Raw genomic sequence first — 23138 nt, 5'->3', positions numbered from 1 at the left:
TCTTACAAAGACTCAGTTCCCGAGACAGGGATAGTTGTTTTTAATTCTTCAAAGAATTGAGTTGCAACCTTTATGACATCAAAGGGCTGATCACCCATCCAACTACATTATCTTCTGTTTGGATCTTTAGATCTGGGAGAAGGTCTTCAACTAATATGGAAATAAAAAGATTTCTGTGTTCTAGATTTAGAGCTTTTTGTTTTGGAAGGTCTTTCCTTCTGGGTATACATAGTTTCACTTAGGTTAGGGGAGGAGGCCTCAAAAAACGTTCCTTTCAGGCTCTGAATATCAGCTTCCAGTCTGGCCAACTTCTCACAGTAGAGCTACTTAAAAAAAAAGTGTTTTTTGTTTTTTTTTTTTCAAATATCTTGTCAGGTTTCAGCTGAGACAAACAGTAAATATTCCTGGCAGTACTGGACAACCTGTTGGACTCAAGAGGTGTCCCCAAAGAATGGGCAAAAGATCCTACCCTCCCAAGATGTAGAGCCACATCCAAAGGTAGCCAAAGAAAGACTTAGTTCCCCTGAGTGCTGCCAACGATCAGTAGGACACTAGCTGCAAATGGAGTGCAATCCACACTTCTGTCCGGGCGTATTTTGAGGGCCCTCAGCCTGACGGTTCCCAGGCCAAGTTCTCAAGACCCAAAATGAGACAACCAAGAAGGCAATAGCTGTCCCTGGGAGAGAAAGGATCCACAACCAGTGCATCTTGGAAAGGAAGGAACAGCGTGAGATTTTCCCTTCCTCTCTCAACTGGGCACTACAGACAGAGATGCAGGAGAGCTGACTCTGGTAAGAATTCTCTGGCATCTGCCAGTTTTCTTAGGCTCCAGAGCAAGTGGAGTTTAAAGTAGAGTGTAGCTCTGGCATCTACCTGAATTTGGCAAGGTTTTTCACTAATTTTAACTTGAGTTTCCTATTGGCTGCTTAAGAGAATAACTGGTAGTGGTTTACTGGTTTCCTGGAGAATCCCTTGGAGTCCCATGAACTCTGAGAGGGGCGCATTTGGGGGCCACCCTTCAAAGGTAGGTGTGGGCGCATCTGTACTGTCACTAATTTGTTTATGGTCTTGTAGTTTCTTCAGAGTGGAAAGGCAATTCAGATAGAGGACGAACAGACTGTGAGCACTGTGATGGCGGATAGCGGGAGTAGTAGAAGTCACTACTTAGTGTCTTCTGTTTTAGGTGCCTCTTGTGTCCTTAATTTATCATGAGCCATTTGCAGTGAATCTTTCAGTAAAACTGTTTTGGAATCTTGAAGCCTTTTGGTCAGCTTTACCCTTTAGATAATCATTATGGCAACAGTGTGGAAAATACCTTTGCGTGGAACGGGATTGAAGGTAAGAAAGGCCACAGAGGAGGTGGTAAGGTCAAAAATAAGGCAGTGACAGTGGCTGGAGAGGAAGTGGAGTCCCTTTATCTCAGTGGCCACTTTGAATTTGGGAAGGGAAAAGAGGGAGGTGTCTAGGATGTTCTGACCACAGGTGTTTGATTTGGACCGTTCCTTTTTTTTTTTTTTTTTTTTTTTAATGCGTGGACCGTTCCTTTTGATGCCGCCGAGCCACTGACCATTTGCCAGTAGACCACTCCTGTCTCCTCAAAGCACAGAGCAAAAACCTGACTCTCTCCAGACTGTTTGTATTCGAGGGGCTTTGGCAACTTTTAATAGCAAGTAGAAAACTTTGACAAGTTTCTCCTTCTAGATCATAATTTAAATAGGCAGTTCTAGGAGAATTGCTCTGGGATAAACGGTTTGTTTTCTTGACTCCAAAGCTGAAAGTCCTTAGGGTTAAAAAAAAATGCCTTACAATAAAGATAAGTCCAAGGTTTTTTTGTTTTTTGTTTTAAATGATATACAGTTCTTTGTTGATAGTCAGTGATTTGTGTGCAATACTTTGTTCCATTTGAGGAGTCAAATAGTACAATTAAAAGCCAATTTTTCAGATTATTCAGGTCTGGCAAGAGAAGAGAAGGAAGTGTAAACTTTATTGAAATTACGTATGTAAGTTTGTGCACCTGCTTCTTGGGTAGCAATGAATGTAGTTGTAATTAAAATGCCTTTTTCCCCCTGTAACATTTTGTTGTCTGCACAATTACAGTGGATCACTGAAGTGTGTGGTAGCTAGCCTCTTCTGTAATGCTGCCTCTTACTTAGATAAAGTGTAGTTTGGGACGGATTGAAATCTCTATTCTTTCCACTTCCTGTGTGGAGCACGTGGCATACTACTTTAAAAAAAGAAGAAATGTGAAAATAAGAAGGCTCAAAGACTAAAACATTGTAGGGTTTCTGTTTTTTTCTTAAACAGCCACTTATTTCAGAGTCTGAAACTCATGTTTTTTGGTTGTTTCTGTTGTACCGCAGGTGTTATTGCTTGTAAGCAAAGAAAGGGCTCTGTTTGCTAGGAGACCTGAGTCACTTTCCGAATTAAACACGCAGCAGTTACCATCATTCTGCCGCAACATTTTCTTAATTATTTTTTCTTTTACATTTAAACTTTCTACTCATATGCCAATTAAGTGACATAAAATTCCTCATACATCAGATATATAATAATAGATATAAAATATTGGAAATATGTTTTAATAGAATGGATACTAAATGTTAGAAATATTTTAATGGTACAGTAACAAATTAAAAAATAAATTTGAAAAATATAGAAATTTAGGGGATCATGATTGTTTATTATTTATTTTATCTTTCCTAATTATATTTCCTTTTAAAATCTTGGGAATCATCTTAAAGAACACAGTGCTCAGGTGGTTCTGGTCCATCTGTGGCACACGTGCCTTTTCATAGGAACGTGAACCCCTGATGTGCGCGCTGAAGTTGGGAGTGTGGCCTGATCTGCAGAGCTGTGGAGTCCTGCTTCTCTGTTTTCCATCACTGAGGATTGCCCCCCTTTGTCCCGCTCTCCTTGTATTTATACTGTCATACTCGAGATTTTGTCCTTTCACATCTTTCCTTTAGTTGTGTCTTTTGAAAGGTTTGTCATCAATTTAACTCTTCAGGCAAGGCTGGGATTAGTATTCAATTGGCTTTTCAACTTTTACATGTATTACATTAGGGGAAAAAGGCAAAAAATTCTAACAATACAGTTGTCAGACAGTAAATGAGACACATCTGTGTGAACTAGAGACACCCAAAGCAGCATTTATTTGACTCTTTCTGTGCTTCAGATAACATGTTAAAAACACTGTGATGTGGATCTATTGCTTTAATAGGTTATATAATTAAATAATTTGGGGATAGTATTATAATTATTCTACCTTATAGTCCCACTAATGAATGCCTTTAAACTTACTAGATTTTGAAAGACTTATTACTCTTCTACTTGAACAGAAATATCCTGAATTATTCTGAATCCTGTATTAGTATTTATGCTCTAAGTAATAATAAAAAACTAGCTTTATAGGATGCTTTCTATGTACTAGATACTTTATCTATATTACCTAATTTAGACCTCAAAAACCATATGTAGGAACTTTTCTTATATTTATCTGAAAAAGAATGACGCCCAGGCGTGAAGAAGTTAAGGAATTTGCCTGATGGCACCCAGCCAGTGGTTGGAACCCAAGCAGTCTTCCTCCAGAGACATCCTCTTAAATTCCTGTATTGCAGCTACCGCCCTAAAGACTGTGTTCAAAGCGTATATGTGAAAGTGGCTGGTGTTGTCTCAGTGTTTCTGTGAATCATTATATCCTGAAACTAAAGGGGAATGCAACATATTCAGTGTTTGCAACATGTTCAGATATTTGGAATTTGTAATGCTTTTTTATTGAGCGTAATTTACATACATTAAAATGCACAGCTCTTAACTGTAGAGTTTGATGTCTTTTGACTATTGTGTGTATCCTTGTGCCAGACACCCCATTTAAGATATAGAATATTCTCATCACCCAGAAACCTCATTCTCAGTTCGATTCAGTTCCCACCCGTGCCTTCTGTGAGAGGCAGCCACCGTTCTGCTCTCTGACTTTACCTTAGCCTGTACTAGAGCCTCAGATCATCAGATCCTGGAGTCCTCATGCCCTTGAGTTTGCTCTTTTCACTCCACACGTTGTTTTTGAGATCCACCTATACCATCGCACGTGAGATGTGTAGACTTCCATGCGGTAACTTCTGTTGTCTTTTGTAAACTAGAAACTCCTAATTGAACACACCCACTTTTAGTTAAAATCCAAAAGTTGCCCGAAACTACAAACGGTTCGCAAGCCTACCTGGCCTAGTTACAGAGATGCTGGCTGAGGACGGAGGCTCCTGGGTCAGAGATAAAGGACTGTATCACTCAGGGCACAACAGGCGCCCCGTTCTTGTTTCCCTTGTCCTAACATCTCCCAGGGGCAGTGCTGAGTAGCCGAGGTGGATGCCTGCACACAGCGGATTTGTGTCACAGCTGAGGACCTCTGAGTTTAGGAAATCCCCCTTCTTTTTTAAGGAATGTCTTTCAAAAGTGCCCAACCTTTGCCCAGCAGGGAGCCATGGTCTTTATTATCCTGGGGTGGGGGGAATCGCCCTCTAACCTGGAAGCACTATCTTTAGAGTGCAAGGTTGTCTGCAATGCAGATATCCTCGTGAAGATAGTCTGAGTCAAAAGCTCTTAGGAGACAGAGCAGAAATCCCATGCATAAGTTGTTCTTTAAATCTGTTTCTGCACAGCAACCTTTTCTTCCCTTTCTGGTTTCTTCAGGACTGTCATTCTTGTTGTTCCAAAGATGCACTTAACATAGAGAAAAATTTATTTGGAAATTATCTAGAAAATGATCCTGAGGTTTTGAGAAGACAGACAATATACAATCTATACAATAAACCTATTAGTATTTATTAAATAACTATTTGTGGTAAGTTCCATGTTAGTTACTGGGAGAGATTTAAAACATTCCATAAGGATTTGGTCTCTGGCCCCAAAGTACTTAAGTTCAGTGTACAGAGAACACCAGTAATGAGAGAGTCTTGAACGATGGACGGCCACGGGGTGTCTGTAGGAGACCCATCAAAGATGAGCCGGGAAGAAAGGGAAATCTTGTCGAGAAGTGTGACCTGAGCTGACTTTTGAAAGCGTGTTTCATTTGGCAGGAGAGATAAGTATATTCTTGAAAACGGGAGCAATGTGAGTGAAAGTCAAGGGCTGAAAGGTTCATGGTTGGGGATTTGGGGAGTGTTAATGGAATCTTATGTTGGGGTATTAGAGGAATCATAATTTGGAGTCCAAAAGCCTGGCAGAGGAGTTAGACTGGATGTGGTAGAAATTAGTGAACTAGAGAATGTTTCTGGAGTGGGAAGACAAAACAAAGACAACTTTGTTTGTAGCACCTAAGGTACTTGGGGCAGCAGTTAATTTCCCAGTAAGATGATGTTTTCTAGTGAAACATCGCTGGACTGAAAATGTCACAGGCTCTTTGGCTACAGGGAAATTTCCAGCAATTTGAACCACAATTTCTTCACACGGGAATCCTGATAAACTGCTCTGGCGCTAGCAGCAGATCTATGTTTGAGTAACCCTTGATGACCGCTGCTTAGTGGAGAGATGCATTAAGGAACAATTTGCTAAAAGCACAACTTTTGGAAATGGATTTTGATTTTCTGCTCCTTTCTGTTATCAAATTTGAATTGTGTTTTAGAGGGTCAGTATCTATTTCTCGGTTATCTTAACACTTAAGAATGCCACACAATTTATAAAATAATATTTTAAGGAATATCACTTGTTAAAACGAGAGCACTAATTCAATCCTCAATGGCCATTTAAACCTTACAAATACATAACTAGTAATGCTTTGTAAGCAGCAGTTTCAATTTTTTTGATTTAGAACTGGGATCCTTGTTAGAGATCCTAGTTTATAAGTTTATAAAATGCACATTTGTAGGGTCACAAGCATAATTCATACAAGTAAGGGAAGGGATTCATTTTAGGTGGTGATAACAGTTGTAGACACCCTGTGCTGGGAGCAAATTAGCAGCATAAACCTGAATTCTGTCATTTCAGTGGGTAGTGAGTGAGTGATTTAACAATTTTTTTTTTGGGTGCCAATTAGTGTAAAGGCAATAGCTGCACAATGCAAAAGGTCTGAATGCTACAGAGTTAAGTAAAGGGTCTGAATGTTGTTGCATTAACATAGTTTTGAATAAAGAATTAAAATGTGCATCTAAAGATGCCACAGTCCAAGTTGCGTCCTACGGATTGCCACAGCTATTGCCACATCCACTTGCTTACTCAGTGTTCTGGTGCCCGCTAATATTTGTGAGAACCTTCAGGAAAGGAAAGTAGGGTCATTCAACTCGCTCAGTGCATCATAATCTTACTCTCTTATTTTTATTACTCAAAGCAGGAGGAGTTACCTCTGTGAATCTTGGTAACAGTTTTTTGCCTAACTATGCTTTCGCTTTCTCTGTTACCATTTTAACATAAGACGGATCTTTGACCCTTTCTTTCTTGTATTCTTTTAAATTTATAATTGGTAGAAATACTTTTAAATATTATTGTATATATATATATTTTTTTTTTCGTGATGTCTGATCTTATTTATTTGTTACTCTTAGAACATCTCATTTTTGACTGGACGCAGAAGTAGAAGCTCTCAGAGAGGACAGCCTCCGTCTCTTGGCAATCTGTTCCTGGCGTTTTTCTTTGTCCTCCTTCATTCTCTTGGCCAAAAGTTTAGCATATTCTGCAGCCTCTTCTTTATTTTTCTTAGTACGCTGTTACTTCAGAGCAATACGCCAACGTTTGCGTTGCAGAACACGTGGAATAACAAGACGCTGAATCTTGGGTGCTTTGGTCCTAGGTTTCTTACGTTCTTTGTTTAGGGGCTTTCTCACAACATACTGGCAGACATCATCTTCTTTAGAGAGACTGAAAACTTTGTGGATTCTGCTACCTCTTTTGGGCCCCAGGCGACGAGGCACAGTAATATTCGTGAGTCCAGGAATATACTTCTCCCCTTTTTTTACGATGACCAGATTGAGAATGCTCAGACTGGCCTCCACAGTGCAACCCTGTACAGATTTGCGCTTTCTTTCTCCAGTCCTCCTTGGTCTGTAACAGGAATGCCCCTTACTCAGTAGCAGGCGGACTCATCCATGGGTCAAGACACCCTGCTTCATGGGGAAACGCTGTTTGTCACTTCCACCACTGATTCGGACCACATAGCCCTGCCATTCTTCACCCAGAGCGTCAGCAGCAACTTCTGTGGCCACACGCTTCTCATAAAAGGTACGAATGAGGGTTTCTTCTTCGTTCATGCCAACATACACCTCCCATTTCATTACACAGAAACTTCACTCATTTTCCAGTTACTTGAACTGAAAAACACCCTAGGGTCCATGTGTGTAGGTTATCACCAGCACAATTTTCTATACCAAAAATAATGAAATCATAGTAAGGAATAAGAAAAGAAAAAATTCTATTTCCTTAGAATAAGGAAAGCTACCACAAATACATTCTTACTTTAAAGGTCATGGCCAAGCCCTGCTGCAGCCTCACGGGCCGTAATGAGCACCAACAAATGGTACGGTTCAGTGTGTCTGTGATGGTGTCTACTTCTGAGACCACCACTTGTGCATTGCATCTCTTGGAACAGTGCTGCACTTACCTGACCACATCAACCAATGTTAAGTGTAACTAGCACCATCCTTGTTAGAGGTCAGGTCAAACATGAAGAAACAATAGCCCAGGAAAAGGCCTTTAGTGTGGCAGGTTCATGAGTTAGAAATAACCCTAGCTACACATAATGATTCTACTGTTGTCTCTCTGGTCACAGCAGGGGCCTAGATACAGTCCAAGGAAGGAAGTCTCTTCCTCTGTGTTAAGCACTGAGCCCCACGGGGTCTATCAGGGAAACCTTTCTGCTGTGTCAGTTCCTTTTATCAAGTGATGTAAAACTTGGGAACTAGTCTCAATAAATGCCATTAGATTAAAAAAAAGAAGTAAAATTAGATGCTGAGATCTGCAGCATAGGATGGAATGGCTGAACAGTAAGGTATGTCTACTTCCTATATCAGGCTTATTAGTCAGGCACCTTGGCGTTGGACATTATGGATTGGTACAGTCTAACTAGCACTTTAAACTTCTCTCAAATAAGTAGGCCATTTAGGTAACTTAGAAGTTAGTTTTGTTACCTCCAAATATATGGTATCTTAATCTTTCTAGGGGGAGTAGAGGGGATTTGGAAGGTTAGATAAAGGTGGAAGAGTTGCTGGGGATGGTTGGTCCTGGAGCTAAGGAAGGAATATTGATAGAGATGGACGGAATAAACTCATCCACCCTCCTTCCCCTTTTCTCTCCCATTTCGTTTTCCCTTTGCCACTGCCAGTTAGGTCAGGAGATTCTGATTGTTGGACCAAATGAGGGACGGATTTGGGCTGGAGTATTCCAAATAGAATGAAGAGTCCATAGCGGTCCTTAGATAGCATTTCATGGTAAATGGGGTACATTTTTTTTTAAACATCTTTATTGGAGTATAATTGCTTTACAATGGTAGGTTAGTTTCCGCTTTATTTTATTTATTTATTAAAAAAATTTTTTTTTGTGGTATGCAGGCCTCTCACTGTTGTGGCCTCTCCCATTGCAGAGCACAGGCTCTGGACGCACAGGCCCAGCGGCCATGGCTCACGGGCCCAGCTGCTCCGCGGCACGTGGGATCTTCCCGGACCGGGGCACAAACCCGTGTCCCCTGCACCGGCAGGCGGACTCTCAACCACTACACCACCAGGGAAGCCCAGTTTCCGCTTTATAACAAAGTGAATCAGCTATAGGTATACATATATCCCCATATCTCCTCCCTCCTGTGTCTCCCTCCCACCCTCCCTGTCCCACCCCTCTAGGTGGTAACAGGGAGCTGATCTCCCTGTGCTATGCAGCTGCTTCCCACTAGCTATCTATTTTACATTTGGTAGTGTATATATGTCCATGCCACTCTCTCACTTCGTCCCAGCTTACCCTTCCCCCTCCCCATGTCCTCAAGTCCATTCTCTACATCTGTATCTTTATTCCTGTCCTGCCCCTAGATTTCTCAGAACCATTTTTTTTTTTTAGATTCCATATATATGTGTTAGCATACGGTATTTGTTTTTCTCTTTCTGACTTACTTCACCCTTTATGACAGACTCTATGGGTACATTTTTAAGTTGAAAAATACAGTGAAGGTAGCAACAACTGTAAAATAGGTTATGACTGGAAATTGGTTTATTTTCCCACAAAACCGACTAGCAATACCCTTGGGGTCTTTGTGCATTTATTGTACTTTTAAATTTGTTTACTTGGCTCTCAATGGGCATACTTATCTTTTTTTTTTTTGTAAATTTATTTATTTTTAATTTTTGGCTGCATTGGGTCTTCGTTGCTGCACGTGGGCTTTCTCTAGTTGCAGCAAGCAGGGGCTACTCTTTGTTGCGGTGCGCGGACTTCTCTTTGCAGTGGCTTCTCTTGTTGCAGAACACAGGCTCGAGGTGCGCGGGCTTCAGTAGTTGTGGCGAGTGGGCTCAGTAGTTGTGGCTTGCGGGCTCTAGAGCGCCAGCTCAGTACTTTTGGTGCTCGGGCTTAGTTGCCCCGTGGCATGTGGTATCTTCCCGGACCAGGGCTTGAACCCGTGTTCCCTGCATTGGCAGGTGGATTCTTAACCACTGTGCCACCAGGGAAGTCCCTGGGTATACTTATTTAATGAATAATGCCTACTTTTACTGTAGTTTAGCCTATAAGTGCTTAAAAAAATTAATGCCCTCATAAAACTTATAAGCACTTTAAGGAAATTAATACCATTGTGAAAATAAAACACTATTTATAGATATAGGGAATGAGCAATTTTTATATATTTATCTCTGATTAAAATATTGCTCTGACTCTTCTTACCTATGTTTATCTATGTTGAAAGCATGGGCATTTCATTAATATACTGACAATATGATACTATATTTACATATAATTTGTTTGCTTAGCTGTAATGTTAATGCCATGAAGCTCAGAATTCACTGTGTATACATTTTACTTTTATTGATATTTAAATTTACTCTGGTTCACCTCTTAAATATCTCATGCAAAACCTAAACATTCCTTGATATGAATGTCATCTAAAGTTGTAAGAGAACAGCCCCTCCTGTTATATCTTACTGTGCTTTGTTAAAAAAAAAAATCACCCTATTCTCCAGTAAAGTCCTGTCACTGTAAATGTGCAGAGGCTTTCCTACAGCAGGTGGACTTTCTCAGGGCCGATCATACATGGAAAGGTTCAGTCAGACATGAACTTGAACCCTGAAAGTGGGAGTTAACTGTATAGGAAAAGAAACTTCATGCTCTCCGTAATACTTCTCTTGGGTTTGGATATTAGGTTGCTAGATGTAATTAGGCATTTTTGGCAGGTTGGATGCTGAGTAGGGAGGCATCCATGTACTGAACTCCAAGCTGAAAACAGGTAAACTGTATGCTAGATTATCCATTTCCATGATATTCTGTGTTGATTTCCTTTGTGTGATATCCAAATATTTAATTACCTTACATTTAAGTATTGCAGCCCTGCCTTGGCTGTGCACTAGAGAATTAAGAGAAGGGCCGTTCACCTTTACTTGAACCAGAGTATTAAACTCAGAGCAGTGTCAATATTCCCTCTCTTGTAGCCGTCATTAGTGAGATACCCAAAGGGGAGATGCAGCTCAGGAGACATGGCTAAGGCTCTAAAAGGCCTGGCTTGAAAACTTTGGAAGATCTCGGTTTTATTATCTTAAGGGATATAATAAATTTTTCCTTCAAAGCTAAATTTCTTGTTTTCTGATATCAAAAAATGTTTTATTTTTAATTACATTGCCAGGGAAGAGTGCAGTTATGAGCTGGTTTTTACTTCACCTTCCTAACTTGTTTATTTGGACCCCCAAATTTTAAGAACAGGTGGAATCGTTAACAGCATGTTAGCATGCTGGCGTTCTTTTGCCTTAATCTATATGCACATTTAACATCCAGAAACATATAGTAAATTTTTGCCCATTGATTTCTCTGTGCATGTGTGTGTGTGTGCATATGCATATGTGTGTATATATCTCCACATTATGTAGGTGTACATGTGATATACAGATGAATCAAACATAGGCATATCTCTTTGCTATTTCCTTATTCTGTGGTGTGAAACATACTTCCAGATGCCTCATGGGTTTGCTGAATGAGTGCGTTCAGAATAAGTTTGATTTACTTGAAAATAATATTTTTCTTAATGTTCTTAATTTTTTTTTTTAAATTTATTTATTTTTGGCTGTGTTGGGTCTTTGTTTCTGTGTGAGGGCTTTCTCCAGTTGCGGAGAGCGGGGGCCATTCTTCATCGCCATGCGCAGCCCTCTTACTGTCGTGGCCTCTCTTGTTGCAGACCACAGGCTCCAGACGCGCAGGCTCAGTAGTTGTGGCTCACGGGCCTAGTTGCTCCGTGGCATGTGGGATCTTCCCAGACCAGGACTCAAACCCGTGTCTCCTGCATTAGCAGGCGGATTCTCAACCACTGCGCCACCAGGGAAGCCCAATGTTCTTAATTTAGATATCTCCAATCTAAACTGGGGAGTAGAGCTCTGAGTACAAATAACCACTTTAATAGAGGTTTTTGATGATATTATTATAGTGTTAAAAAATGAAACATTTAAAAATCTGGATTTTGATTTGCCTGGGTATTTCCCTTTAATAGGAAGCATAGAAAAACCTCAGATTTTTATATCCTCCTCCATATTATAGAAGGACCTTCTGGTACAAGTCCAAGTCAGATGATTTTATCTTCTTTTGGCTTGTGCTGGCCAAGGTGTCCCCAGCCCTATTGATTGAGATGGCTAGTTCTGTGACCCCTGTCTGAAGACCACTCAGTGCCTCTGTGTTCTTACTGTCTTTCTTTGACAACTACTGTTAGATAGGTGTATATCTTGAAACTAATTTTGGTTGCTGTTATGTATTTTTTTTACTGACAAGGACAGCAGTGTGTGTGCGAACTTTGGAGTTAGATAAAGATTGGAAGTGTAGCTGTAATTTCTCTGTACCTCAGAGTTGTTTTTGTTTGTTGGCTTATTTTGATTTTGGTAGTAGAGGGAGAATTCTTCCCTTGTGTGTTTGTAGTGACTAAAGGAGAATATATAAATAAAGCACCTAACAAAATACCTACCACATGGACATTGATTTATTTATCAGTTCCTTCCACCCCATTTCCTTTTCAGAAACAATTTTAGTTTCTTTCCTACATTTTCCAGTGGGTGACCTATGCTAAAATTATTATTTTTTGTTAATTAATATAATATTTTAAAGTTTTACCTATAGTTAATACTATAGGATACGTAAATGAATTCTTAAAAAAGTGTCCAAGTAAAGGTTGAACGAAGACAGATTCAGAGGCCCAGTAGGATCTGTGTTCTCGCTGAGCCTCCTTTTGTACACTATGGGCCTAACCAGGTCTTTACTCACAAGCATTCAGGGCCTCAAGGAGCCTGGAACATTTTGTGTTTTGCCCAGAGTGGGACTGGCTGCAAACAGACAGTTTTGGAGTTCATATATTTTTCTTGAGCTAAAGAACATTGTCAAATATCTGTGATAGAATATTTCAGTATCTGCCTTTCCTGTGTATCTTACAGAGTTGAGTCTTAGTCATCTGTATATACCAAAATGAGTATTTTAAAATATTTTATATGCTTTTCTAATATGTATAGTTTATTTTTTTATTATCTTCCTTAATTGCTTATACCTAACAATAATTACCTCAAAAATTTTGAGTTAAATTTTATGGGTTGTTCCCATTCTCTGAGGCTTTTTACCTTAGTTATAAATTAATGAAACATATGTTAAAGCAACCTTTCCTATCATTGTTCTGCTAAGAGTCACTGCCCAACTTTTTTTTTTAACTTCTTTGGATTTAAGAATCTCATTTGTAGTTTTGAGCTCTTTCTTTTGCTCCTGAGCTTTCATTTCATTTCACTACCCATCCCCCCACCATTGTGTATTTAAGTCTTACTTTTGCTACTGGACATGCTGCTTATACCCTGAAAACTATAAATAGCTTATCCTGCCAATTTTGTATTATCTGTGAAAATTGTAGCCCCTTTCTTTGTTCCTACCTGAATACTTTAGGCTCTGTCATTCATTTATTTTCTTTAGGAGTAAAAATAACCTAATATTTAAAGTCTAGCTTGAATTTGCCTCTTTCAGGGGCCTTGTAGGAAACGCTCTGCTTGTAAATGAGAATCCCGTCTTGGTTGGGAGAGAGGTTGGACCCCATGAGCACACTTCCCACTTCAGGACTCAGGTGACGGGGTCTGTTTCTAAGACCTGGAGCCACTGGGCTTGTGATAGCTACTTATTACTTGGGAGTGACAACAAAAAACAGACTTCTCTTTTTCTTAGGAATACCACTGGACAACACAAAATTTCAACGTGCTGGGAAAATATAGTTTAGAGAACCTAGCAAGTGAAAATGACCTGATTCAAAATGTCCATCAACTACTAATTATTTAACTGGTTTCCCATTGAATATTTAATATGATACCAGGAGCAGTGAAGTTTCACTAAAAGTTACTTTGTGCTTCCTTTAGTATTTACTTACTTTATTTATTTAGAATTATATAGTAATGGGAGTTCTTTCCAGAAGAGGCTGTGCAGGAGGAAAATACATCTTTAAGAGCACTGTAGACTGTAGGCAGTTGTAGCTACTCCTCAGAAGAGAGGCCTGGGCCACATACAGACATGCTGGCATCATCAGTGTGTGGCCGGTAACTGAAAACGTAGGACAGAGGAGAGAGAGAGGGAAAGGAGAAGACAACCTGGAACAGGGTGCTTACAGACTCCACTGCTGCATACAATAAGAAGCCAGCTAGGCATTCCTATTGACAGCAGAACCAGCTGACTTATTGCTTAGAATTTGCAAATCAATGTGAAAAATGGACTCTAGATACTACAGCTTCTGAATTAATAGTTTTTTTCTTTTCCGTAGGGTTTGAACTCAATAAAGAAAGAAGATTCATTAGGGCACACTGTTCCTTTGGTTACGATTTTTTTGTTTTATATGTATAGTTTTTAATCTGTTGTTGATATTTTTAAGGAGCAAGGTTGAAAAAAGAAGGCAGAGGACTTTTATTTTATTTTATTTTTTGCGTTACGTGGGCTTCTCACTGTTGTGGCCTCTCCCGTTGTGGAGCACAGGCTCCGGACGTGCAGGCTCAGCGGCCATGGCTCACGGGCCCAGCTAATCCGCGGCATGTGGGATCTTCCCGGACCGGGGCACGAACCTGTGTCCCCTGCATTGGCAGGCGGACTCTCAACCACTGCGCCACCAGGGAAGCCCAGAGGGCTTTTATTGATACTTTATCTGCTGAGTTGAGGTTGGGTTTTCTTAAACTAAGAAGTGGTTATCTTGTATGGAAAGGAATTCAGGTGAATATTTTTCATTACTGGAATTTGGAGGACACAGTCTTAAAATAGAAACTACAGTTTATACTTCCAAATGTAGCTTCCCATATAAACAATCTTACCATCTGAAGGTCGGGTCTTTAATTTTCTTCATTTAGAAGGTAGATTTTATATGATAGATTTAACTTGATTTTTTAAAATTGATAAAACGTTGCTTAGTCTTCTACATCATTATCATTAAAGAATTATAATTCGTGTCAAAGAGCTGACTTTCCAGTCATTAGTATACTCCAAAGTCTTATCCCTTTAGCTAAAACATTTTATTATCTGTATTGCACTGTCTGCCGGCTCTGATTTGATCACAGCTGTGATTGGTACCCTGTGCTGGAATTAGGGATACAGAACACAGTTTCCTCCTGGCTCCTGCCGGAGCATCTGCCCCTAGATTGATCCTGGGTCTAGCGGTGAAGATTAACCAAAACCACATGTGGATGTGGATTTCATTTGGGCCGTGTGACTGTGGTAGCAGAGGTATTATTTTTTATCAGAGTGAGTGACCTTTCCTAGCATTCTCTGCATTTCCAGTTCTGCTGGGTATGGTCAGCTGAAATGACTGGCCAGTAGTTATGATATATTTATTTAGTCCAAGTTTTCCTTTAACTACAGCTCTGGTACATTGTTCTGCCTGTCTAAACTCTCGTGTGTGGAAGTTTAGTTTTCTGCAATAGAATTCAGCAAATGTCTGTTAATTGACATTCTCTCATATCTCAAGTGTTCTTTATACTGTGGGATCAGCATGTTTCACTAGCTAGCTGGCTATTTTTATGCAATTGTTTCAAGTTATTGGGAATTTAAACTGCATAAACTACCAATAGATCTGTGTTACTTTAGAAGATTTCACTTTAGCCCTTGATTTAAAAAACCTCTAGAAGGTTTTGCATAACAAAATCCCTTTCAGTAAATGTTTAGGGAGGTGAAAGAGTCTGACACACCTACTTGTTGATATACCTAAAGTCTGACCTACATCTTTAAAATTTTACTTTGATATTTATTCTCCTTCAATAAAATACATAAGGTATGGATTTTGCACTGATAAGAAAATACTTCTGCCTGCATTACCCCTCCTTCACAACTGGACATAATCTCTTAAATGAACTATCGTGCACTTAAACTTCAAACATACTTACCTTATTTTTGTATTACAGCCATTTGTGTCTATTAAATTGTAAATTCCAGTAAGATCTGAGACTCCAGTGAGATCAGTAACTCATTATCTAATGTTCAGTACCTAGAGGAGTGTCGTGCGGATAGTAGATCCTCAGAAGATACTTAATAATTGACTTGATTGAATTATTCATTTTTAATATCTCTTCAATGGGTAATCTAGAGAAGATAGGATACTATAAGGAGGAGGTGTAAATAAGTGTAGCACCCTCTTTGTGTTTGGAAACTACACCCAGGAAACAATATTACTGAAGCAGTTTATTCCGAATTTGCACATCCAAAGAAACTTCAGGTCTAATCTAGTACTATGTTGTAGCATGGGTCATGCTGCAGTCAGACTTAGATTGTCAGGGTTGGAAGGGTCCTGATATGTCACCTGTCTCAACCTTCCATCCAGTGCTTGAGTTCCTTCTGTAGCAGGGGGGTCAACCTTGGCCACCTATTTGAACGACTTGAGGAGCTTCAAAAACCCAGTGTTCAAGTTTCGCCTCAGTCCAGTTTTATAAGCATCTCCATGGACGGGACCTGGGCATCAGTCTTTCTAAAAACTCCTTAGGTCAGGGGTCCCCAGGCCCCAGGGAACCGGGCCGCACAGCAGGAGGTGAGTGGTGGGCAAGCGGGACGAGCGAGCCAAGCTCCATCTGCCGCTCCCCATCGCTCGCATCACCGCCTGAGCTGTCTCCTCCCGTCCCCCCCACCCCGCCCCAGTCCATGGGAAAATTGTCTTCCCCAAAACTGGTCCCCGGTGCCAAAAAGGTTGAGGACCGCTGCCTTAGGTGATTCCAGCGTGCAGCAGTCAAGGTTCAGAGCCATTGTTCTATAAAATCTCTACCAAATGTTTTCCCAGTCTGATTGAACTCCTCTGGAGATGAGCACCTCACTACCAAACTTATTCTTACGTTTATTCCATTTATTCAAATAGTGACTTAATTATGAGTGTTTAAATTATATGCTAAATTACATAACATAAATCAAGCTTCCCAATTTAATACTCAACTATTGATAAACAACACTGAAGAGGGAGTGACATTTGAATTATCTTCTTTGAAGTAGTACTGCAGCACTTTTGAATGACTTCCAAAAGGCTGATCATAAAAATCACTTCAATCATTTTCAAATTTTACTTTAGCAGTAATCAAGTTACTTGGTGTGACTCAGATGAACATTCTGCTCTGTCTTGGAGTATCATGATCATTTCAATTTCTTGTACCTGGGGAAACAGAGAAGAAATGTACAGATTATTTTTGTATTTACCTGCCCATAGCCGTTAGGTAGACCCTTTTGGAAATGTACTAGCTTCTTAGGAGAGTAATATGCCATCTAGGAAACTTCAAATATACTGAAAGGGGAATGGCGAGGGTTTGGTTTTGTAAAGCTCTTTGATTTTAGAGAAGAATTTTTAGAGAAAGCTGTATGTGACCACACATAGATACATACACACCTGCATTCTTGCTTAGGAACTTATCTATCCTGAGACCACTTACCTGTATATCAACTCATTTGAGTGCTTTTGCATTTCCTTTAATCCTTTAGAAGGATCTAGGTACTAAAAGTCAGTATACAGCATCATTATTAAATACTCAACTAGTTGTGAGCCAGACAAACCTGGATTTGAGTCTCATCCCCATCTCTCCTCACTGTTCGGCCTAGGGCAAAAATTATTATTTAATCTCAGTTTATTTGTAAAATAGAGATAATGACACATAGCTGGTAGGGATGTTGTGAGGATTAGTATGAATAATGCATATGAAATCTCATAATAGCCCCTGGGTTATAGGAAGTGCTCATTAACTTAAATTTTTTTATACCACTTATTGAGGAATGACTGACATGTAAAAGAACTGTACATATTTAATGTATACAACTGATGAGTTTGTATACAGTTGTATACAACTGTACATGTTTAATGTATACGTATTTAATGGTGTTATCACCACCATCAAGGCCCCAGACATATCCATTACTTCCCAAAGCTTCCTCTCATCCCTATTATTATTATCATTATTGTTATTGGTAGGAACACCTAACATAAAATCTATCCTCTTAGAAAATTTTAAGTATATAATAGAGTATTGCTAGCTATAGGCGTATGCTGTATAGTAGGTCTCCAGAGCTTATTTATATTGCATAACTGGAACTTTGTGCACTTTGACATTTCCACCTCTCCTCAGTCCCTGGCCATCACCATTCTATTCTCTGCTTCTATGGGTTTGACTTTTTAAGATTCCACATATAAGTATGACAATACAGTATTTATCTTTCTTTGTCTGGCTTATTTCATTTAGCCTAATATCTTCCAGGTCCATGCATGTTGTCACAAATGGCAGGATTTCCTGCTGTTTAAAGGCTGAATGATATTCCATTGTATATATTTTCTTTATCAATTCATCCATTGTTGGACATTTAGATTGTTTCCATATCTTGGCTATTGTGAATAATGCTGCAGTAAACATGGGAGTACAGCTATTTCTTCGAAATATTGATTTTAATTCCTTTGGATAAATACCCAGAAGTAGGATTGTTGGATCATACGGTAGTTCTATTTTTAATTCGTTGAGGAACCTCCATACTGTTTTCCATAATGGTCATATCAATTTACATCCGCACCAACTGTGTTACCGGGGTTGGGTTCCCTTTTCTCCATATTCTCACCAACATTTGTTATCTTTTGTTTTTTTATAATTGCCACCCTAACAGGTGTGAGGTGGTATTTCATTGTGATTTTGATTTGCATTTTGATGGTTAGTGAGGTTGAGCACCTTTTCATATACCTGTTGGCCTTTTGTATATCATCAGGATTACTGGGCAGATTACAATAGTTGTAAAATAAGATCTTTTAAGACAGTAGCAGGACAAAATTCTGAGGTTAGTTCTGTAAAGAACATCATCTTTTCTCTCCTTTATAAAAAAAAGAAAAAGCTACCCTCAGACATAGTCTTGGATTTTGCCTTCACCAAACTGACTTTCCTGTTGAGAGCCCTAATGCTCATAGCACATGGGTGAGGATGGGTCTCTTTAAGGCCATATATGTAGCCTAGGAGATGGTTGAGGTCCTTAGGTTTCCTCTGGGTTACCAGGAAAGCTAGTCTTTAAGATGGCACTCTTTGGTCATCTGAGGCCCTCCTAGCATCAATTTATTGCTAGTCTTCTTGTCTGCTACGTGTAGAGTTGTCAAATAAAATAAAGGACACCTATTTAAATGTGAACTTCAGATAAATAAATAAGTAAATAAATAAATATCTTAAGTATGCCTCAAATTGGGACAGATTTAAACTAAGAAAAAAAATCATTATTTATCTGAAATTCAAATGTAACTGGGCATCCTGTAGGTTTCTTATTTTTATTTTTTTTCCCTAAATTGAGCAGTTCTACCTATATGCTATGTAAGAATATTTTGGATTAGATGATAGGCAGGTTTTATCCTGGAGTAAAATGGTAGTATTTCCAAATGAAGTGGAGGGAAATACTGCTTATATAAGTGAAAATCTAGATTATAGCATTAAGATGGCTTCATTTGTTGAAATATTATAATTGTTACAGGTTGAGACTAATAAGTAAAATTAGACAATGATGATGCAGATAGAAGAATGTCTGTTTCTCTAATCCCAAGAATTTAAATTAATTCTGAACCTAAGTTTCTTCCAACTTGATACTTACAGCATATTAAAGAGCATGTGTGATACGGGCTTCCCTGGTGGTCCAGTGGTTAAGACTCCACAGTTCCATTGCAGGGGGCACGGGTTCAACCCCTGTTTGGGGAAGTCCCGCATGCTGCGAGGTGAGGCCAAAAAAAAAAGAGCATGTGTGATAGTATAAGTGTATCCTATTTTAATAAAGTCTGAAGTTACAAAGGGTTAAAGTATGATTATTCATGCTTCTGAATAATTCCTTACTCAAGTGCTTTTAAAGCATGTTATGTACAAACATTTTATTTACATATATTTTAATGTAGCATTTCCTGTTCACTCCAGAACATATTGAATTGTCCCTTCTGTAAACTTTTAAAGCACTTACTTTGATATTCATTCATTCATTCATTCTTTTTAACATTACTAAGCATCTTCTGAAATGTGCCAAGAATTGTGTTTGGTGCTGGGGATACAAAAATAAGACAGAATGGCTGCCCACGTGGCGCTCACAGTATAGCTCTGGAAGGAGAGGGGTAACATTGATATTATAATGCAGTGTAACAAGTGTTATAACAATGAACAAATTGCTTCTAGATCCACGAAAAGTAGCTTGGTGGAGCTTCACCAAATAGTTTGCGTTGAAACTGGGTTTTCAAGGATGAATAAAAGTTTGCTGGAGAAGAGACTTAAGGCCATTTTAGGGAGAGAGAGAGAGAATGGAAAATCACTCCAGTACCCCAGCCTATGAAAGAAGCTGGCAGAACTGGCTGACTGTAAGAAGATGCAGGGAGGGGGCGCTCTGGAAGCAGTAGACGCCGTGGAGCTGGCGATTAGGTTTAAGGACAGGCAAGGTGAGCCCATGAAGAGTGTTTTATATCCGGTTATAAGTTTTGATTTTATTGTCTGGTCAGCGGGGAATTACCCAAAGTTTTAAGTCAGTGAGACCGAACTGTTTGTGTCTCAGGAATATACCTGAAATATAGAAAGACAGGTGGCCGGTTGTCGTTGCAATAGTTGATGGGTGATCACATGGGAATAGAGTAGTTGTAGCAGGAGCTGAGAGATCTTGGGCGGGAAACATTACTAAGAATTACTAGGATTTGAACAATTTTTCTGGCTGGTTTTGTTTTTTGTTTTTGTGTTTTTGGTATAGGGGCAGAAGTTTTGAGTATAAAAGATAGGGTTAAGTCGTGCGCGCGCACGTGTGTGTGTGTGTGTGTGTGTGTGTGTGTGTGTGTGTGTGTGTGTGCATGTGTGTGTGATCTCCGCAAGGCCTTAAGGTCATTAGAGGCAGGGCCCCTGTCCTAACACTTCTGTTTGGTACCCACAACACATGAAACAATGCTCAAAAAATTCTTGTTACATTTGAACAAGAAACACAAAATGTATAAGATGGGGCATATTTGTATATCTGTACTTTCTTATTATTTTGATAAATCTATTGGGTATTACAGGAATAACCCTGAATGCATAGTGGAAAATTCATTCTTCACCCGCTTTTGTTAAATAAAATAATCCAGTATCTGATAACATAACGATCTCATTAAAATTGCTCTTTGTATTTAATAATGTCTTTGTCTTGTAATTTTTACCATTTACTTTAAATGTAATTGTCTCTAATCCTTTTAAGTTTTGATGTGTCTGTAGAATTGCTCATTTTACAGTTAAAGAATTCTGCTAGGGAAGTCTGTGACAGACCAAATCATGAACTTTGAATTTATAGTTGTAGTTTTGTGCCTCAAAGCTTAAGACATAAATCCTGAGACCAAGAAGCAGCAAGCAGTGATGCTAATAGAAAGGCTTCCGTGTTCCAAGAAGTGTATTACTTTATATACAGAACAATAATGTACTATTTAAATATTATTACATGTGAATTCTTTATTTTTCTGGGTAATTTTTTTTACTTTACTGACATCTAATGCTATTTGATTGTAAGTGTAGGTTCACATGGGTGCATTAAGGGAAACACACCAGTTGAGGAGGTGTTGAGCGAGGTTCTCAGACACCCAGACTCTAAGGTGGCAAAGCTTAACCTCGAACAGGTAAAGAGCCACCTGGCCACAGAGTAGGGAGACAGTGTGACCTTGTGACATCCTGCCTGATAACGTCTGCAGCAAGGTACTGTGTCACCATGACTCAGCATACTCACACATTGGTTCCGCAGCACGGGGAGCACACAGAAGAGCAGAGCTGGCCTGTCAGATGGCGGTTAGTTTGAGACACTGCACCTGCATTCTCAACAGTGCATCTCTCACGTCCCTGCGTCTCTGACGACAGCGTGAGAAAGCAGAATGCATCTGGGCAGTTTCTGTTCCAGCTTCTGCGGAGGGGAGGGCGTGCAGCAGGGTACATGCTGTGCTCCTTTCTCTGTGCTGCGGTGCCCTGGTGGCCACCCCCCGGGGCCTCTCTGTGAAGGACAGTGACAGGAGAACACCGAGGTGTCCAGAGCCTCCATGTGGCTGAAAAGCCACATTCCACTGACACCAAGGCTCCAGGGTCAGGCTGTGTGACAGATGGGCCAGTGGTCCCATGGCTTAGGTTGCAGAGACACATGTGGTTAGTTTGTCAGTGAGGAGACAGATGAGTTGACTGGTCTGTTGATTGAGAGCTCACAGTACATCCTTGATGAAATCTCTGTGGAACAAGTCCTGTGAAACGGTGCGATGACTGTTGTCACACAAATGGCTGGATTCTCTTAAAGAAAAGAATTCTCCTTATTGGCTCTTCCTCCTATTCATTTAGGTCTGGAGGATCCAATTATACTTTAGCTTTTCCTGTTACTGAGTTTAGAGATGAGACAGGTCAAGTCACTTCTTACATAGTTCTTTTGTGGGGACAAAAACCCTGAAAGGTGGCATTTGTGGGCCTTTAATATCAGCACTAAAAAGCAAGTGAACAGCATTTTCTTTACATGTAAGGAAACAATGGCTAATGTAGAGTAATTCTGAAATGGAGTCATTGCATTATTGTCAGAACTGGTAAATCTTTTTAAACTATTATCATTTCTGTCATGCATTTTATGTCTTAAGTAGAACAGGATATTTTTGCTGGAACTATCAAGTAAACTCAGTATGTTAGCTTCCCAGGGACTCTGAAGCTTTGAATGCAGAGGAAGAGGAGTTCCGACGAGAGGAAAAAGATCTTCTGAATCACCTCTGATCAGAATTCAGAGGCCAAAAGGGGAAAAACTATGTTTATTACCTTATTTGTATGTGGTAAAATTTTCATGTATTTTATTTCTTTTAATTTTGAAGGCTATTCTATGAGGTGTACACCCACACACACACACACACACACACGCGCACGTGCGTGTGGGTTTTTTTGCTAATGAGGAAACAGGCTCAGAGTGGAGGAGCTGGTTTAAAACACCTGCCATGTGTTAGATGGTGTGTTAAGAGCTGAACATGTGTTCTCTCATTTAACCCTCAAAATCAATTTCATTCTTTTAGGTATGTGAATTAGATTCGGCTAGATTATACTGTGGTATCAAACAGACCCCAAATATCAGTGGCCTAATAATGTAAAGGTTTATTTCTTTTTCTCTTTTTTTTTTTTTTGCGGTACGCGGGCTTCTCACTGTTGTGGCCTCTCCCGTTGTGGAGCACAGGCTCCGGACGCGCAGGCTCAGCAGCCATGGCTCATGGGCCCAGATACTCCGCGGCATGTGGGATCTTCCCGGACCGGGGCACGAACCCGTGTCCTCCACATCGGCAGGCGGACTCTCAACCACTGCGCCACCAGGGAAGCCCCAGTGTAAAGGTTTGTTTTTTGCTCACACCAAATTGACTATGGTGCCAGGTGACTTTCCGGGACGACGACTCCTTGCAGCTACTTGGCAGTTGAGGCCAGGGGAAGCACCGTCACCCTGCAGTTGCACTGCCCAGGTCGAGGGGCTGCCTCGTGGCTGTGGCAGGGAAAAAGCAACAGAAAACACATGCATGG

At 40.0% G+C, this 23138-nt stretch overlaps 1 protein-coding gene and 1 pseudogene across 1 annotated transcript in view; one reads left to right on the top strand and one right to left on the bottom strand.

The window, feature by feature from the left end:
* FGF14 (fibroblast growth factor 14) overlaps window positions 1-23138 on the top strand; it is a 612786-nt gene that overhangs the window by 8622 nt on the left and 581026 nt on the right. The window lies entirely within an intron of this gene.
* On the bottom strand, window positions 6512-7235 carry LOC132508640 (small ribosomal subunit protein eS6-like; annotated as a pseudogene).

This window comes from Lagenorhynchus albirostris, chromosome 18, assembly GCF_949774975.1.
Source record: "Lagenorhynchus albirostris chromosome 18, mLagAlb1.1, whole genome shotgun sequence".
NCBI lineage: Eukaryota > Metazoa > Chordata > Mammalia > Artiodactyla > Delphinidae > Lagenorhynchus > Lagenorhynchus albirostris.
The sequence above is the reverse complement of the archived record's forward strand: the minus strand, read 5'-3'. Positions and strand labels throughout refer to the sequence as shown.